The sequence below is a fragment of the Hibiscus syriacus genome, unplaced genomic scaffold (genome assembly GCF_006381635.1).
Source record: "Hibiscus syriacus cultivar Baekdansim isolate YM2019G1 unplaced genomic scaffold, ASM638163v2 tig00112758_pilon, whole genome shotgun sequence".
NCBI classification, from domain to species: Eukaryota; Viridiplantae; Streptophyta; class Magnoliopsida; order Malvales; family Malvaceae; genus Hibiscus; species Hibiscus syriacus.
Window position 1 is genome coordinate 249,000 of NW_024063396.1, and position 16,681 is coordinate 265,680.

Below are 16,681 nucleotides of genomic sequence, written 5' to 3' on the forward strand. Positions count from 1 at the left end.
TGATTTTATCCAAAATTTCCTTCAGAAGAGCTTTTTTCTTTTCCTTTTTCAACCCAATCTTTTTTCCAACAATCTTAACTAAACTCTACAAATGCTACTCAATATCATCTAAGCTCGAGAAATGCTCGACCAACAAAGATCATAATGTCCAGCAAAGAATGGAAGTGATTTAAAAGTTCTTATCTAGTATCTGTAAGACGAACCAGACTGTGGCGGTGCAGGTGGCAACCTAGTTGGTGTCCTACGTCTCCCGTATCTTGAACCTAAACCCTCATCCCCATCCTGTTCTGGGTCGCTATACCGTCGGCTATGACCATTCGACCCGTATCTACCCGAACCTGTAGGTCCATTTGCAGCAGCATCAAATGCATTCCTCCAGTCATCAACTGCCAAGGCTCCACTTGCCCGTGGACTGCTTTCTGTATCTCACAAGAAAGGGAAGAAAAATCGTATTTCAGGTATTGAGTCAAAAAATCATTACAACACAAAACAAGCATGCCATGGGCAATTCACATCAATTTCTATGTTAGCTCCCATTCATCAGTTTTTTCCCTGAAAGAACGGGGTGTCCAATAGAAAAGTAAAATCCTCCAAATGCGTTAAAAACATGAAAAAATTGGACATACTCATATTGGACACAACTGTTTCCGAGCCTCATTCCAGGCACATAGCATTAACAATGTGCATGCAACCATCTTTGCAGAACCAGGCATCATTTGATTACACAAACCGAATCAAGAAAATAATACCTGCTGCACTGTCATTAGACCAGCTGGAGGCGGCGGCAGCTCTACTGTCATGGATGCTAAGTTGCCTTGTAAGTTTCGAAAGAAGAGAAGATTGTTTCTGGTATCTCTCCCTCCTGCGTTTTGCATTTTGGTCCTCCAATAGCAGTTCTTCAATCCTACGATCGTTTATGGCACTGACCACCAAAGCATAAAAGAGTGAAGTTACTCCCCCAAAGAGACTAAGACAACAAAGACCATAAAATATGTACACCAAAATTAAAAAATGACGAGAACAATTTTCAACAGCCATGCATGGATGTCAATTGCAAGAACAAAAATAAGACATAAGAGTGTCTGCTTTTGTTATTTGTTGTTCACGCTAAGAATGACAGATTAATCTTAAAAGGCATAGTTTACACATGAAAAGTGTGTTTTTACTGCTTGTAAACTAGGTGAAATAAATAGTACTGACCTAACACAGCTATATAACTGAATAAGCATGTCTTCTTTTGCTTTCTCTACTTGGCAAAGAACGACGGCCTGCTTAAAAAAAAAGATGATTAGAAATGATATATCAGCAAAAAACAATAGAAGGTCATTCAGCAGAATAAACTGGCCTTTGGAACATTGGCAGCAAGGCTGTTAAGAACAGCTTCCACGTATCCACGCACTTCTTGGGACATCCACCGAAGCTCTTCTTCAGGATCAGGAGGTTTTCTTGCCATTGTATCCTGCAAGGGGAACATGAGTAATGTTGAAGAGTTATGCTTGATAATAAAAAAAAAAATTGACAGATACAAATCCTGTATTTTTGCCGGTCCAGCTGCACATTGTGCAGTTTTTTTTAGCAAAGATTGATTCATAGCTAAAAATTGATGAATGACCAAATAAGCAAAAAACCAATCTAAACCAAAATAGCCTAAGATCAATAAAGAACTACCAAACTCCACAAGCAACCCAAACTAACCGGAATTAACCAATAACTCGCTCAATCAAAGGAGAAAAAACAACTCACAAGTGAACCATCAGATAGACTTTGCCTCATAGGAGGGCTGGACTCAACCTTAACTTGACCTCCTTTAGATTCAACAACAGTTTTTAACTTTTCTAACCACTCAGTCTTGTCTGCAATGCTCTCAGCCTTCAACACAACAGCACTATGAGCTGCAAAATAAAATTGAAGTATATAATCAAGAAGCAAATTGGTATAGGAACAACAAAATTAATTTAATAGAACTTGTAAAACCTTTCAAAACTGTCTTATATGGAATCCTGCTAGTTATCTTGAATACAAAACTGGGTTCCTTTTCTGGTCCAGTTGCCTTCTTATCCTTGGAACTTTTGGATGAGCCACCTTCATCATCAGCAACTTCCTCAATATTGCATTCCTGATGATTAAAGAATCAGAGAAGCGGGCATTGATATTGATGAAAAGCCTATATATTTCAGTATGAACATTTTTATAGAGATCATATCTATAAATCAAAGCAATATAGAAGCTAACAATTCTCTAATCCCAATCAACAATATCAGGATTCCTACATGTAAGCTAAGACCAAAATTCCCCTCACACAATAGTCTTTTCTTTTTAAAATATAACTGAAGCAAATTACAATTGATACAGAATGGAGCTCTCTTTCTTTATCAATACCTCCGAGTGGGGAGCACTCAGGAGAAAAATCTTGAATGAACCAGGTGAACTGAGGACTACATCCTCAAGATTTCCCAAGAAAGGAATTAAGGACACTCCAGACCATATATCAAAATTGTTGGAAATCCTTAAATTAATGAGATTCTCTACCTTAGTTCTAGGAATTTCCTTGTAAATATTAGCCATAATCTAATTACTAATTTTTAGGGATAGGCTAATTATTAGAGATTATTTCCTTCTTATTCTTTTTCTGCTATGTTAAAAGGGTGTACTCCTATGAGAAGAAATAAGACTTTTTCTTCTTCCTAAATCCGTTCATGGTATCGAGAGCCATAGGATTCACTCGATCCTACTCATTTGTCTCTCATCTCTCTTCCTAAACAATTCTTTTTCCTTCTCTCATGGGTGATATCAATGAAACCCTCTCTGAGACTGAGATCTCACAAATTACTCAAAATTACAGCCAAAGAATCCCTCAAACTAACCTTAACTCCTCTCTTACAATCACAAATCATCGATTAGATGGAAAATATTTCCTGCAATGGTCACAATCTGTCCTTATGGTTTTTCGTGGCCGAGGAAAAATTGGGTACTTCAATGGAGACATTCCCCGACCAGCATCAACAGAATCTGGTTATGCAACTTGGGAGCTTAACAACTCAATGGTCATGGCGGCTTATAAATTCGATGGAAGGTAATATAAGACGAACTTACCTTTTTTTCAAAACTACCAAAGAAATGTGGGATGCAATTAAGGAGAATTACTCGGATCTTGGAAATGCTTCCCAAGTATTCGAGATCAAATTAAAGTTGAAATATATTCGGCAAGGAGCACTTGAAGTCACTCAATATTACAACCACCTAAAGATCTTATGGCAGGAGTTGGACATGTATTATGAAGCTGATTGGGGCGGGGGCTCGGAACCCACCAAGTTCATGGATCATATTAACAAAGAGAGTCTCTATGAGTTCTTAGCAATTCTTAGCAGGACTAAATCGTGATCTTGATGAGGTCCAAGGACGAATACTAGGCAGAACCACACTACCAACCATTGGAGAAGCATTTGTTGAAGTAAGGAGGGGAGAGAAACGACGTCTTATTATGGTGGGAGACACAAGAGAACAAAAACCTTTGACCACAGGTGGTCATCGTCCTTCCGAGAACACTGCCCTTATTTCGAAAGGCCCACAGTCTCAAAGGTACAAGGTTGGAATTGATTCTGGTTTAAATAGGCCATTGTGTAGCCACTGTAACCGGGTTGGACATACCAAAGAGAAATGTTTTAAACTCCATGGTTATCCCTGAAAAAATCAGAAAGAAAACAAGGTAGCAATGATATCTACTACTGAAGAAGATGCCCAGGATGTTCGGCTAACCAAAACTCAACTTGAGGCTCTTCATAAACTCCTCGGGACACCTACAGCCAGTGGGTCACTAGCTATTCAAGGTACTGCCTTAAGAACTACACATGAACCCATCTGGATACTAGATTCGGGTGCATCCAACCACATGACAGGTAATCTAAGTTTGTTTCACCCATATTTACCTTGTTATGATCACTCCCGGATTCACATAGCTGATGCATCTTACTCGCCGGTGGCTGGAATTGGAACAATCAGACTTACTGAAAATTTTTCCATTGATAAAGTTTTATATGTTCTAAATATTTCGTGTAATTTACTCTCAATTAGCAAGCTTACCAAGGATGAGAAATTACTTGCTAAATTTTCTGCTTTCGGTTATGTGGTTCAGTGGGAAGATGATTGGCACTACTAAAATTGATGATGGCTTTTATATTTAGAATAAAAACAACTCACAAGAAGGGATGGCCTTATCTACATTGAAAGAAGAATCTATCATGCTATGGAACCGTAGACTAGGACACCCTAATTTTATGTACTTGAAGAAAATGTTTCCTCTGCTATTTCTAAATAAGAAAATAAGTTCCTTGAATTGTGAAGTTTGCCAACTGTCTAAACATACTCGTGCCCCTTATCCTTTGAAACCTTACGTTCAATCTCAACCTTTCTCTTTAATCCACGGTGATCTATAGGGGGCCAGTCGAATAAAAAGTGTCACAGGGACTAGGTGGTTCATAACATTCATTGATGACCACACTAGAGTTTGTTGGGTCTATCTCCTCAAAGAAAAAACCAAAGTCTTTAGAGTCTTCCAAAGCTTTCATTCAATGATTCGAACTTAGTTCAATTCCAAAATTCACACCCTTAGAACTGATAATGGGAGAGAGTATTTTCATTATATCCTAAGCCCTTATCTTTCTGAGCAAGGAATCATACATCAAAGTTCTTGTCCCGACACCCCTCAACAAAAATGGAGTTTCAGGGAGGAAAAACAGACACCTTGTAGTTGTGGCTCGTGCTCTTATGTTTACTATGGGTGTACCGAATTATTTATGGGTAGAAGTTGTTCTCACTGCTTGTTATCTTATAAACCGACTCCCATCAAAGGTATTAAACTTTCAAACACCTTTACATACTCTTAAAAAAAATTCCCTTGTTTCGTGTTCCTAATCTCCCAACCAAAACTTTCGATTGCAAAGCGTTTGTCCACAATCATCAACCTAACCGATCTAAACTTGATCCTAGAGCCCACACTTGTGTCTTTCTTGGATACTCACCTACACAAAAGGGGTACAACTACTATTCTCCAACCCTACACCGAATGTTTGTGTCACTTGATGTTACTTTCTTCGAAAACGAGCCATATTTTCAGACTCTCATCTTCAGGGGAGATTTTAGTGAAGATGAGACCTTGAACAACCTTCTCATTATACCTAAAGACTCTATCAGTCTTACCACCACTACAAAAACCGCTGAAAATCCTACAGCCACTGTAATTCCTGATTTGGACCCTGTTTGACTCGACTCCACTGTGCAACAACAAGAAACAAGGGTGATTAACCATACTAATGAAGAAAAACAACCCTCTCCTCCTGAAAAACAAGAAGAAAAAACTCACCAACTTCGTGTATACACTCAGAAACATCAACTGCCAGAGACTGAAACAGCAGTGCCAATGCCATCTTTACCTGAAGATTGTCCTGAGGAAGAAGTCTCACCTCTTTCACCTTCCATCTATCTTCCAATTGCAGAAAGAAAGGGCACTAGAAGCTGCACTCAACATCCCATTTCTTGGTTTGTATCCTATAGGAACTTGTCTAAATCCTACAATGCCTTTATTTCTAATATTGACTTTGTAGAAACTCCAAATAACATAGAAGAGGCTCTTAAGTCAACCAAATGGAAGCAAGTTGTGTTGGAAGAAATAAAGGCTCTTGAAGACAATGGAACGTGGGAAATATCTAAACTACCTACTGGGAAGAAGACTGTGGGTTGTAAGTGGATTTTCACTACGAAATTTAAACCAGATGGGAGCATTGATCGATACAAGGCTAGACTTGTGGCTAGGGGTTTCAATCAAATATATGGGTTGGACTACGAGGAAACATTTGCACCAGTGGCCAAACTAAATACTATTCGAGTGCTCTTCTCAATTGTTGTCAACTTAGATTGGCCTTTGATCCAATTGGATGTAAAGAATGTGTTTCTCAATGGAGAATTAACGAAGAAGTCTACATGGATTTTCTGCCCGAATTCGAAGGAAGCAAGGGTTAAGTTTGCAAGTTGAAGAAGTCTTTGTATGGACTAAAGAAATCCCCTAGGGTTTGGTTTAATCGTTTTGCCAAAGCCATGACGAGTAGACATTATATTCAAGGTCAAGCTAATCACACCTTATTTTACAACACTCGGCTAATGGGAAGTGTTGTATTCAAATTGTATATGTAGATGACATAATATTGACAAGAGATGATTCTATTGAAACTGAAAGACTAAAAGAATTCTTAAGTCTTGAGTTTCAACTTAAAGACTTGGGGAATCTTCAATATTATCTTGGAATGGAGATAGCAAGGTCAAAGGCAGGTATTTCAATCTCTCAAAGAAAGTATGTTCTTGATCTACTTTCTGAAGTCGGACTGTTGGGTTGAAAACCAACCAAGACTCTCATGGAATCCAACCTTAAATTAGGAACTGATAAGGATGGAGAAGAGGTAGACAGGGGGAGATATCAACGGTTAGTGGAAAAACTTATCTATCTTTCTTACACTCGTCCAGACATAGAGTTTGGAGTAAGTTATTAGTCAATTTATGCATGTTCCTAGGGAGAAACATTTGGAAGCTGCTTACAGGATATTGAGATACTTAAAGGTACTCCTGGTAAGGGGTTGCATTTCAAGAAAAATGTAAATCAAAGCATAGAAGTCTACACTGATGCAGACTGGGCAGGTGTTGTTAATGACAGGCACTCCACAAGTGGTTACTGAAGCTATGTTTGGGGTAATCTCGTGACATGGAGGAGTAAAAAGCAGTCGGTTGTGGCACACAACAGTGCTTAAGTTGAGTATCGAGCTCTGTCCCAAGGTATATGTGAAGGAATGTGGCAACGACGACTAATGGGAGAACTAAAATTATCCTATACAACACCTATAATACTGAACTGTGACAACCAGGCAGCAGTTAGTATAGCTCACAACCATGTACACCATGACCGCACCAAGCATGTGGAAATCGATCGCCACTTTATTACGGAGAAAATTAACAAAGGAGAAGTTTGTGTTTCATATCTACCTACTCGACAACAAGTAGCAGATGTGTTAACGAAGAGCTTGAGTAGAAAAAGATTCGAAGAAATTATGGGCAAGCTAGGTTCTATTGACATCTACACTCCAGCTTGAGGGGAGTGTTGGAAATCCTTAAATTAAGGAGATTTTCTACCTTAGTTCTAGGAATTTCCTTGTAAATATTAGCCATAATCTAATTACTAATTTTTAGGGATAGGCTAATTATTAGAGATTATTTCCTTTTTATTCTTTTTCTGCTATGTTAAAAGGGTGTACTCCTATGAGAAGAAATAAGACTTTTTCTTCTTCCTAAATCCATTCAAAAATTGGTGATAGTTATTCAAATTTATCATGTGTTCTGATTATTGAATATTTTCATTATCAATAACTATTCTCAAATTATTTCAGAACATATAAAGCAACTTGGAAAGAGAAAGCAACGGAGAAAATAAGGAATGCATATTTTACATGTTGCATCATTAAAATTTGACGCAAAAATTAATTTCTATAATCACAAAAGGAGAGATTCTCAGTAATGAAGAAGATTCAACAATCAGAAAACATGTGTGTGTAAATTAGGGCTCACAAATGCAAGGAAGAGGAGATCCGAACATCAACTTCATACCTCCAATGTAATGACACCACGGAAATGTCTTTCCTCTTGTCTTTTTGTGTAACCAAGCTGCAGCAAAAATAACCGTTAAGCAACATTACTTGAACAAAGAAAAAATAATATGGATTATCAACTATACACACACTCCCACGCTAAGATAGAAACAACCAAAATTAACTGAAGCACAAAACAGTAACCTTGCCAGTTTTCTCATTCAAAACAAACCATCGCCTACTCCATCCATTTGTTTTCCCACTTTTCTTCAGTAAAAACCCTGCATGTAAAACAAAAAATTGATGCTAAACCAAAATAAGCCCAATAAATGGCCAATAGTTGCAATCAAACTTGCATAGTATTTGTACATGAAAAAGCTTGTTTACACATTTATCCCTCCTAACTGTTCCCACCTTTCGTACCAGCTAAATCAAACTAGAAGATTCTGTGAAACAAAAACAAAACTTAACTGGTAGGAAGGATGGAAAACTTGATAATCTAGTCATTAAAATTCATTTCGTACTTTATAGCGTAATATTAGATGATAAGTTTCCTGTCCTTTCTACCTATCGAATCATAAAGGTCGAATGAATACATGTTTGCAGCCATCTGAGGGGGTTGTGAGGTTTGAACATTTCATAACGGGTACTATTGACAGGTTATGAGTAGCACTGTTATGAGTTTAAAGACTAGTAAATTTGCTACAAAAATGAAGATAGTGTTTTTACATGTGAAGTGTTCTATATCCATTGCTAAAATCCTGACCTTTGATGTTTCTAGAATTTCAAAACCATCTCTGCCTTTTTCAGGAGAGCAATTTTGCCAAATAGACATAAAGTTCTATAGATTCAAACTAAAACCTGCTTGTTTTGGGAATTTCAGGAGGGTGAAGTTCCCTTGCTTACATATTGTGGTTCTGCTCCTGAGAGATACATCAAGTCAGAGATATGTTCATTATTTAGCAGATCACTGCCTTAAATTTGATATTCCACTAGCACAAAACTCTTCTGATCAAACAACTCAATCAATAGGAATACCATTTAGCAATGGCATTGCAGGAAAGGGAAGAAGTTCAAGGCTATGACTTCAAATAGTGGATTAAACAATAAATTTCAAGATAATATTTTCCAGATGATCAGTTTGATAACTAACCTGCTGTTATCTCACCACCAGGTCCAGCAGTCTTTAAGGCTGATCCCTCCGGTACATCTTTTTCTTTCTTGCTTAATTTATCCTTCAACGATTTTAAGTTTCCTTCAGATTGTTGTCCACCGGTTTGAAGACCAATTGCCTAATAAGAGAAATGAAGAAAGCAATCAGTCTATCAGAGAAATGTAGTCACCAATAAGCTTATTATTATAAAATATCTATCACAGACACTTAGAAAGTCCAAACTCAGTTAAGAATTGCCTGCTCAGCATCAGGTGTCTTCTTGGAGGACCGGTTTCTCACCTCATCTTCTCGTCGTTGTCTCTCCATTCTATTGAAAAGTAATGGTTAAGGAAAGAAAACAAAAGAAGTTATTTCAATTATTGAAGAAAGAACCCAGAAAGCCACACACAAAAAAATTGCATTAGATGTAAAGAAAAATTATCTTAGCATACCGCCTCTGCACCAGGCGAATGAAATGCTGAGGGGGAACAAATGCACGCTCCATGTCCACTAGTGCAACTACCATCTTTTTTGATTCACTTTTAAAACCATCAAGTGCAGCACTTGCAATTGCCACAACCTGGTTAATTTTTAAAGGAAAAGAAAGTATTTCACATGCATTGTCTAAACAACCATAAAGCATATATTAACACAAGCAATGCATTATTACCTCTCTCTTGAAAGGAGCATATCTCCCTAGACCAGGTGTAGCATTTGCAGCAGCACTAACGATATCCAACAACACACGATGAACCTGTTTTGACAAGCACCCAAAAGGAATAGAAAAAAGAGAGAAAACAACACATTGATGTGAATATCACACAAGGGAAATTCTTTTCCAGCAGCTATAACTTGAAAATTTTCAATAGCATTCGTCACGCAGGAGAAAGTTCCAACAATAACATTTTAATTGTTAGTGAAAATGAATGTATTATAGAACACGCTGAGATGTATAACTTGGTATACATTTTTATGTATTTCCAATCAATTTATGCCTTAAGGTTATTGCTAAACTGACTATTTTTGGAGCCAGATCACTGTATTAACAGCATAATGTTATATCCACATAAACATCAAACAAATACATGATGTTAAATTAGGTTATTGGTGCCTTGCCTTCATAGTTAGGTTGCTAAGGAATAATCCCCAACACATCTATAGAACAAAACCTTATTTCCTCACCTATCAAATAGTAGCAGAAACTTGGGCAAGCACTCATAAAACTTTGAGAAAACAAATTCAGAAAACATAAAAGGCCTATGTTTGGATTGGTAGAAAATATATTCAGCAAAATGCAACAAACAGGAAACAAACATGAAGAAAAACTTTATACATAAGCATAGGCTCAGAGCCACAATATATATGTACCTCATCAACGCAATGAACAGATGGCTCTTTTGCTAGCTCCAAGACTCCTTTTATCAGAGATCTTAAACCCTTCTCTGGAGATATCAGATAGGGTTGATAACCATCTGCTTCTAGAACAACCTGAGAGAAAAATAACAATACGAAGTTAAAGAAACGACTGATACATAGCAACTTAACAAGGCACGAAAATGAAGGCAAATTGATATAGAACCTACCCTTTTGACATTGTTTATATCAAAATGTCTGTCCAAAGGAAGCTGCTTAATCCTGTGGGGAAAACTGCCCTCGAAACTAGAAACAATTTTCCAACCATTTCCCTGAATATTTGGGGGCAGAATTAAAACAAACAGAGGATTATCAACTTACATGTAGGGACAAACTTCATAGATTCATCTAAAAAAGATTCTTTTTGAAAAAGATTAATTTTGCAGATAGTTCTTTAGCCTTCTGTTGCAAAGTGAGGAGCATTTCACTTCAAAAAGTAATAACTCACTTCACCACCCATTATGTGTAGCAGAAATTTGTCCTCAAATTCCCGACAGAGCTCCAATGCGACAGCTCTCGTACCTTCGGCAGTACTAATCATTTGTTCACCAAGCCTCCTTAATTCATCCTGGATTATTTGAGACTTCCCTTGAAGCCTGGCATGTTAAGAAAGGAAGAGTTACAAACCTAAAAAAGGGGTCTGGGAATATGGAATATGGAATATGGAATATTTTAAAAATGTATATATTTAAAAACCAAGTTTAGTATGAAATTTTTGTTGCAACTTGCAACAGAATATAAGTTTTGAAAAAGAAAAAAGGAAAAAAAAAGAGGAATTCTAACAATTTCACTAAAAGAAATAATATATATTTAAAAAGGAAAACATGTAGGCAATGGTAAGTCCATATTTTTTTGGATTGATCCATGGGATGGGGTTCCTTTAAAAATTCTTTTCCCTAGAATTTTTGCACTCTCAACTAACAAATGGGGTAGGGTTGCTGATTTTGGAAGCTTTGAGTTGAATGGTTGGCAGTGGAACATTATTACTAGGAGGAATTTGTCTGATTGGGAATTGGAACAATGGTTGGATCTGATGATGAAATTAAAGGAAATAAAACTTACTGATTCGGTTGAAGATTTTCTCTCTTGGTCAGCAAGTGGTGATGGGTTATTCTCAGTGAAATCGTGCAGGAAAGCTCTTGGTAAGGAAGTTGGGGGTATTGATTTGTGGTCAAAAGGGGTGTGGTTGGGTTTGTCTCCGCCTCGTGTAGAAGCTTTCCTATGGCAGTTAGCTCATCAGAAGGTTGCAGTTAAAATGGAGTTAGTTAAAAGAGGAATGTCATTAGAAGAAGATATACTCTGTCCTTTTTGCAAGGAACATGAGGAATCTGTGCAACACTTATTCATTTCGTGTTTTGTAGTTTGGGAACTATGGAATAAACTGGCAAGCTTCTGGGACTTGTCTATTGTGCTACCACAGGACCCTCCTTCCTTACTTAATTCGTGGGGGAGTTTGAGGTTGAATTCATTGATTTGGAAGTTTATCCCGGGAGTCGTTTTTTGGTCTATTTGGAAAGCAAGGAATGCGATTGTGTTTGAAGGTTTAAACCTTGATAGGCTGTCTCTCTTTTTCCTTGTGAGATTTAGGTTATCTAAATGGTTCCTAGCCAAGTATCCTAAATTCCCTATTCAGGAAGATCTGCTAATTGGGGATCCATCACTTGCTGATGGTATTTCTGTTCCTAAACCTAAAGATCATTCTGTTATTGGCTGGCTTCCTCCACCTGTTGATTTCTTAAAGATGAATGTTGATGGAGCTGTTAGGTTAAATGACTCGATTGGAGGTATTGGAGGCATTTTAAGGGACTGGAATTGCTGCACTCTTTTGACTTTTTCAGAGAATATTGGTCAAGGTCCCCCACCAGTTGCAGAGTTAAAGGCTATTAAAAGAGGTATCGAAATTTTTCTAGCTTCAAGATGGTCTGCTGCCAGTAGATTGGTTGTTGAGAGTGATTGTAAGTCAGCAGTGGAGTGGATTCACACCCCGTCTTTGGCACCAGTTTTCATGTTGCCTCTTGTTAGAGAAATTCTGGTGATCCTTTCTGAAAAGGTGGTTTTAATTAGGTTAATTCCAAGGTCTTGTAATGGGGAGGCAGATAGTTTAGCAAAGCAGGGGATCGGTTGATTGTATGTTTTAGTTATAGTTCATTTTTCTATGGCTGTAGGTTCTTGAAGTAGCAGAAGTTGTTAAGTCTAATGTAAAATCATCTGCTGTATTGTTAAGTCTTATGTATTTTGGTTTGGTAATAAAATGAGGCACTCTTTTCCTCCCTCCACTACTTGATCCTTTCTATTAGGAAAGGGTCAACTATGAGGGAGGTTTTAACGAGGCTTCCTATTCCTATCAAAAAAAAAAAAGGAAAACATGTATGAACCCAAATGGAAAATGATTCTGACCAATACAAAAGAGTTACCACAATTAGGACTGATCATACTCAAAATGCATGGTTTTGGTGCGATACTATCAATGTCACATATATGTGATATATAATAATAGAACAGGACCTCAACGTTGATAATTCACTTGCCCATCATGCCGCTATCTTTGTGAATACATCTAATAAGCTAATATTTTACAACAGTAGAACTGATAACAATTTTCAATTTAATATCATACTAAGCTGAATAGGGGTGGTACACATACCTTTTATAGTACAACCAAGACATTTTAAATACAATGTTTATCTTAGAGGCAAATATATGTTTGCACAAATTCAGAAAGCAAAACATTGGCACTTGTCTTTGGCAACTCTCTCATTAAACCTTGGGAGTTGAAATAGAAAAATTCAGCAGCAAACTAGGGTCTACCAAACCAGCATTTCTACTTTCTAGGCAGTATTAGAATGCAGTAAACCAAACGAGAGCAGAAATTTAGCAGACTTCCTTACTCACTTTAACAGTAAGCATGGAACATAAAGAAAGGGGGGAAAGCAAGTACCCAGAAACTAGATTTGGAAGCCTGAGTTTCATACGGTTACGTATCTGGCCAGCAAGTACATCAACCAAAGCTAATCTCCCAAGCTTGTTTTGAGGGGCTCCAGTCAAAATAGATTTTAGACTTTCACTCTCTGCTTTCCAAGCCATTTCTAAAGAATTGTCAGATGAAGCACTTCCAGATTGAGTTGAAGCAATGGAAACTGATTGACCAATTAGAGCAACCCACGGGATATCAGAAGTTTTAGGTGGCCCCTGGTTTGACAAGAGAGCCTGAACTGCTGCAAGGGCTTTTGAGTCAGAAGCAGCCTGATCAATTTTACTAATAATGCCAACAGTTCTGGTACCTACAATCAATTAAGAATTGACAGTAAACTATTAGAATCCAGGAAAAAAAAAAGTGAAAAGTATTCTTTTTTATCTTTTTCGCCTGGAGAAAAGATTAATTAGAATAAGCAAGCACCAAGAATTCCCACCTTCTGAGTCAAATTCCTTTGCTATCCTGAGGGCTCTAGATGATGAAATTTCTGGTGCCTGAGCAGCAGGAACAATAACGAGCAAAATAGCATCATTATGTTCAACATACTCACGGAGCTGAGGAGAAAAGTCAGAATTTGTTAGTAACTAATCAACCAAGCATCTCAAAAACTGGTAAATAAAATGACAATCAAGGAATAGATAACACATTAGAATTTCCTATTGTTAAAATTTAAAACCAGGAGAAAATACCACTCAGCCACTCACCAATGATTCATCCATAATTCTTTGCTCCAGTCCAGGTAAATCAATCAACTTTAATGGTGGGGCTGTGTCAAGGAAAAAGGGGAGAAAATGTAAAAATGCTAGAAAGTAAAAAAGAAGATTTATGTTGGACATGAATACACACACAGGCACACACGCACGCACACACATATAAAAGAATGTATCATAAGCATGCTCAAGTGAGAAAAGGAGGCAAGGGGAAGGCAAGCTTAAAATCATTCATGAAATGTGTTTTCCCTGATAAAGTGTTCATCTATGACACAACAATGATTTTTTTATTGGTTTTTAGACAAAATAAAACATTCACCATTTTCTCTACAGAATATAATATTTTCTTTTCAAAGATCAATTTTCATGGATGATAATATTCAATAAACCAAATAAAGATTTTATCAGGTGTGCTGTTTTATTAATATGAGGAAGGAAAATGAAGAAACATAAAGGTCATCATAAAAAAATAAAGTTAGCTAGGACTCTGACTAAAATCCGTATGTAATTATAAACAATCCATCCATTGGCATCAATAAATTCAGTTCTGATAGGGCACACTAATACATAAAAGAATGAAGTCATACAGTATCATTTGAAAAGAAAAACAATCTTAAAAACATCTGAGAAGAAAAATTCAATTGAGGCATCAACCTCTGACAGAAAAGATTTTTCTTATACATATTCTAAAACCACTAGAATTGATAATACAATTCAATAACATGAAGGCCAACCTGTGCTGGTACGGAGCTTCAGATATATTTCATCACGAGTCCTGCCTGATGAACCTCTGCTTAGCCTATCCTGCAGAGAATGCCGAAGTGCACCTATGGTGCACCAATTTGAAAGATGAAAAGAGGTCAGAGAGGACACAAGACCAATATGCAGAGTGCATGATGAATGATGATGTATTTTCCAGGATAGAACAAGCAACACTGTACCACACAAATGAAAAAGAAACAACAGAAATAGGGAAGGAGACCTTACTTGCAGAAACCTGTTGAGATTTATTGTCAATTTGCAAGATGATTAATTTAGTGCTTAAAGAACTATCCCTAGCCAAATCAACACTGATGGAGCTCTAGTGGCACCATTTTCACCAGTTGGCTGTCAATAATTACTATTATAAGCAAAGTCATGTGAAAATAAAAATCTTCAACAAAATGAAAAAGCCTAAAAGAAATAAACATACCAGAAGAGGATGTCCAATTAGACTATTCAAGACGGCAGATTTACCAGCCCCCTATTTGGTACATTCAGAAAAAGGGAAATCAAAATTTTAAAAGCAATTGAGTCAAAAAAGAGACTTCAACATCCCGCGTGGGACAGAAACAGGTTAATTATGATGCAGGTTAGCAATTTCATCCGTTTTTAGGAAGGTTTAATCAATAAGATACTTCCTGTGATTAAATAAACACACGTTTAACATGGATAATATATTAATAATCAGTTAGTTATGCTTCTTGCAGTACTAAAGAACTAAAAAAGGAAAACATAATCAATCAAGGCACAAAATGAGAAGCTAACCAATATCATACAGTAAAGAAAGTTTTGACTTTGGCCTATATTATCACAATTTAGGCACAAAATGCCTGGAAAATAGGCAGTGGGTAGCAATACAAGATTTCATCGTAAACTTTTGAAGACAAAAACATAGAAATGCAGCAGGTAATTGATGTAATCCTAAAATTTCCAAGAAAAATATATTTCATACTCGAATCAATACACCTAAGGTATCCATAACTGTTATAGGCTGTGACGTTGAGTATAGAAAAGCAAAATAAAAGAGAGTTCAAATTAATGAAAAAAATTAGCAATTAATAAACTCCCTCAAGTTTGAACAGCAAGAGTAAAAGCGCAGCTTTCGAAAAATAAATATAATATTAGCCATGGTGTTGCTCTCATATTTCCCCGACAAATCTCGCTTTTCTCAACCACATCAGCATTATCAATCCAACGAAAAAGAAAGCAAATATACTTATTAGCTTATCGTCCTATTACAGGTATCGCATCCTAGGTGAAATCAATCAAATTGAACCCAACATGAAAATTATCCATAAAGAAATTAACAAATTTAGTTCGCTTTCATTTCTTTCCGTTGCCATCCAAAGCAGCCAAAGATTCCAATCTTTAGCATATAAATGAAATAGAAAATTCTTGGAAATCCAACAGAGAGCTTCAAAAGCTTAAAAAGAAATAATCGGATGAAGGAACATACAACACTTCCCAAAGCTACGATGTTTAGGAAAGTGGATGGGCGTTTAGAGGTCGACGAGGATGTCTCGTCGACGTCTTCATCGGCTAGTACAGCCGCCGCTTGCCTCATCGCTTCCGAAAGCTCCGACAGTTCTTCGATCGCCTCCATTTTCCTTTGATTACGGGAACAAAAACAAAGAGATCAAAGCTTTTAGAGATGTAGAAAATTAGGAGAGGACAAACCCTATATATATGCATTTCTACCCCACTCGTCCGATCAACGCATTAACACCTTAATTTAATTTTATATGTATTTCAATCCTTAAGTTCAATTTATTTATTTTTTTAAAGTATTTATATTAGGTTCATATTTATTTAAAAATTTAATATTATGTTTGTGTTTATTTTTTATTTTTAAAGTGTTTTTATTCGATTCATTTAGCATTTACGAATATATATGGTTAACATTCGTAGAAATGTTCATCAACAAATTCATTTAAAGTTTGTCAACATATACATTTATATGTTCAAAAATATTAATTAAACAAATAAATCTTGATTCGATAGAGTTTAATTGAAATTTTGGGATGATTCGTAACTCCACCAAGAT

At 36.7% G+C, this 16,681-nt stretch overlaps 1 protein-coding gene and 1 pseudogene across 1 annotated transcript in view; one reads left to right on the forward strand and one right to left on the reverse strand.

The window, feature by feature from the left end:
• Positions 1-21: 21 nt before the first annotated feature.
• LOC120183348 lies at positions 22-16,325 on the reverse strand (annotated as a pseudogene).
• LOC120183349 (DNA-damage-repair/toleration protein DRT111, chloroplastic-like) overlaps positions 5,447-16,681 on the forward strand; it is a 30,930-nt gene continuing 19,695 nt past the window's right edge. The window contains exon 1 of the mRNA XM_039188065.1: positions 5,447-5,452. The gene's annotated coding sequence lies outside the window, so the exon portion shown is untranslated. The remainder of the gene's footprint in view (positions 5,453-16,681) is intronic.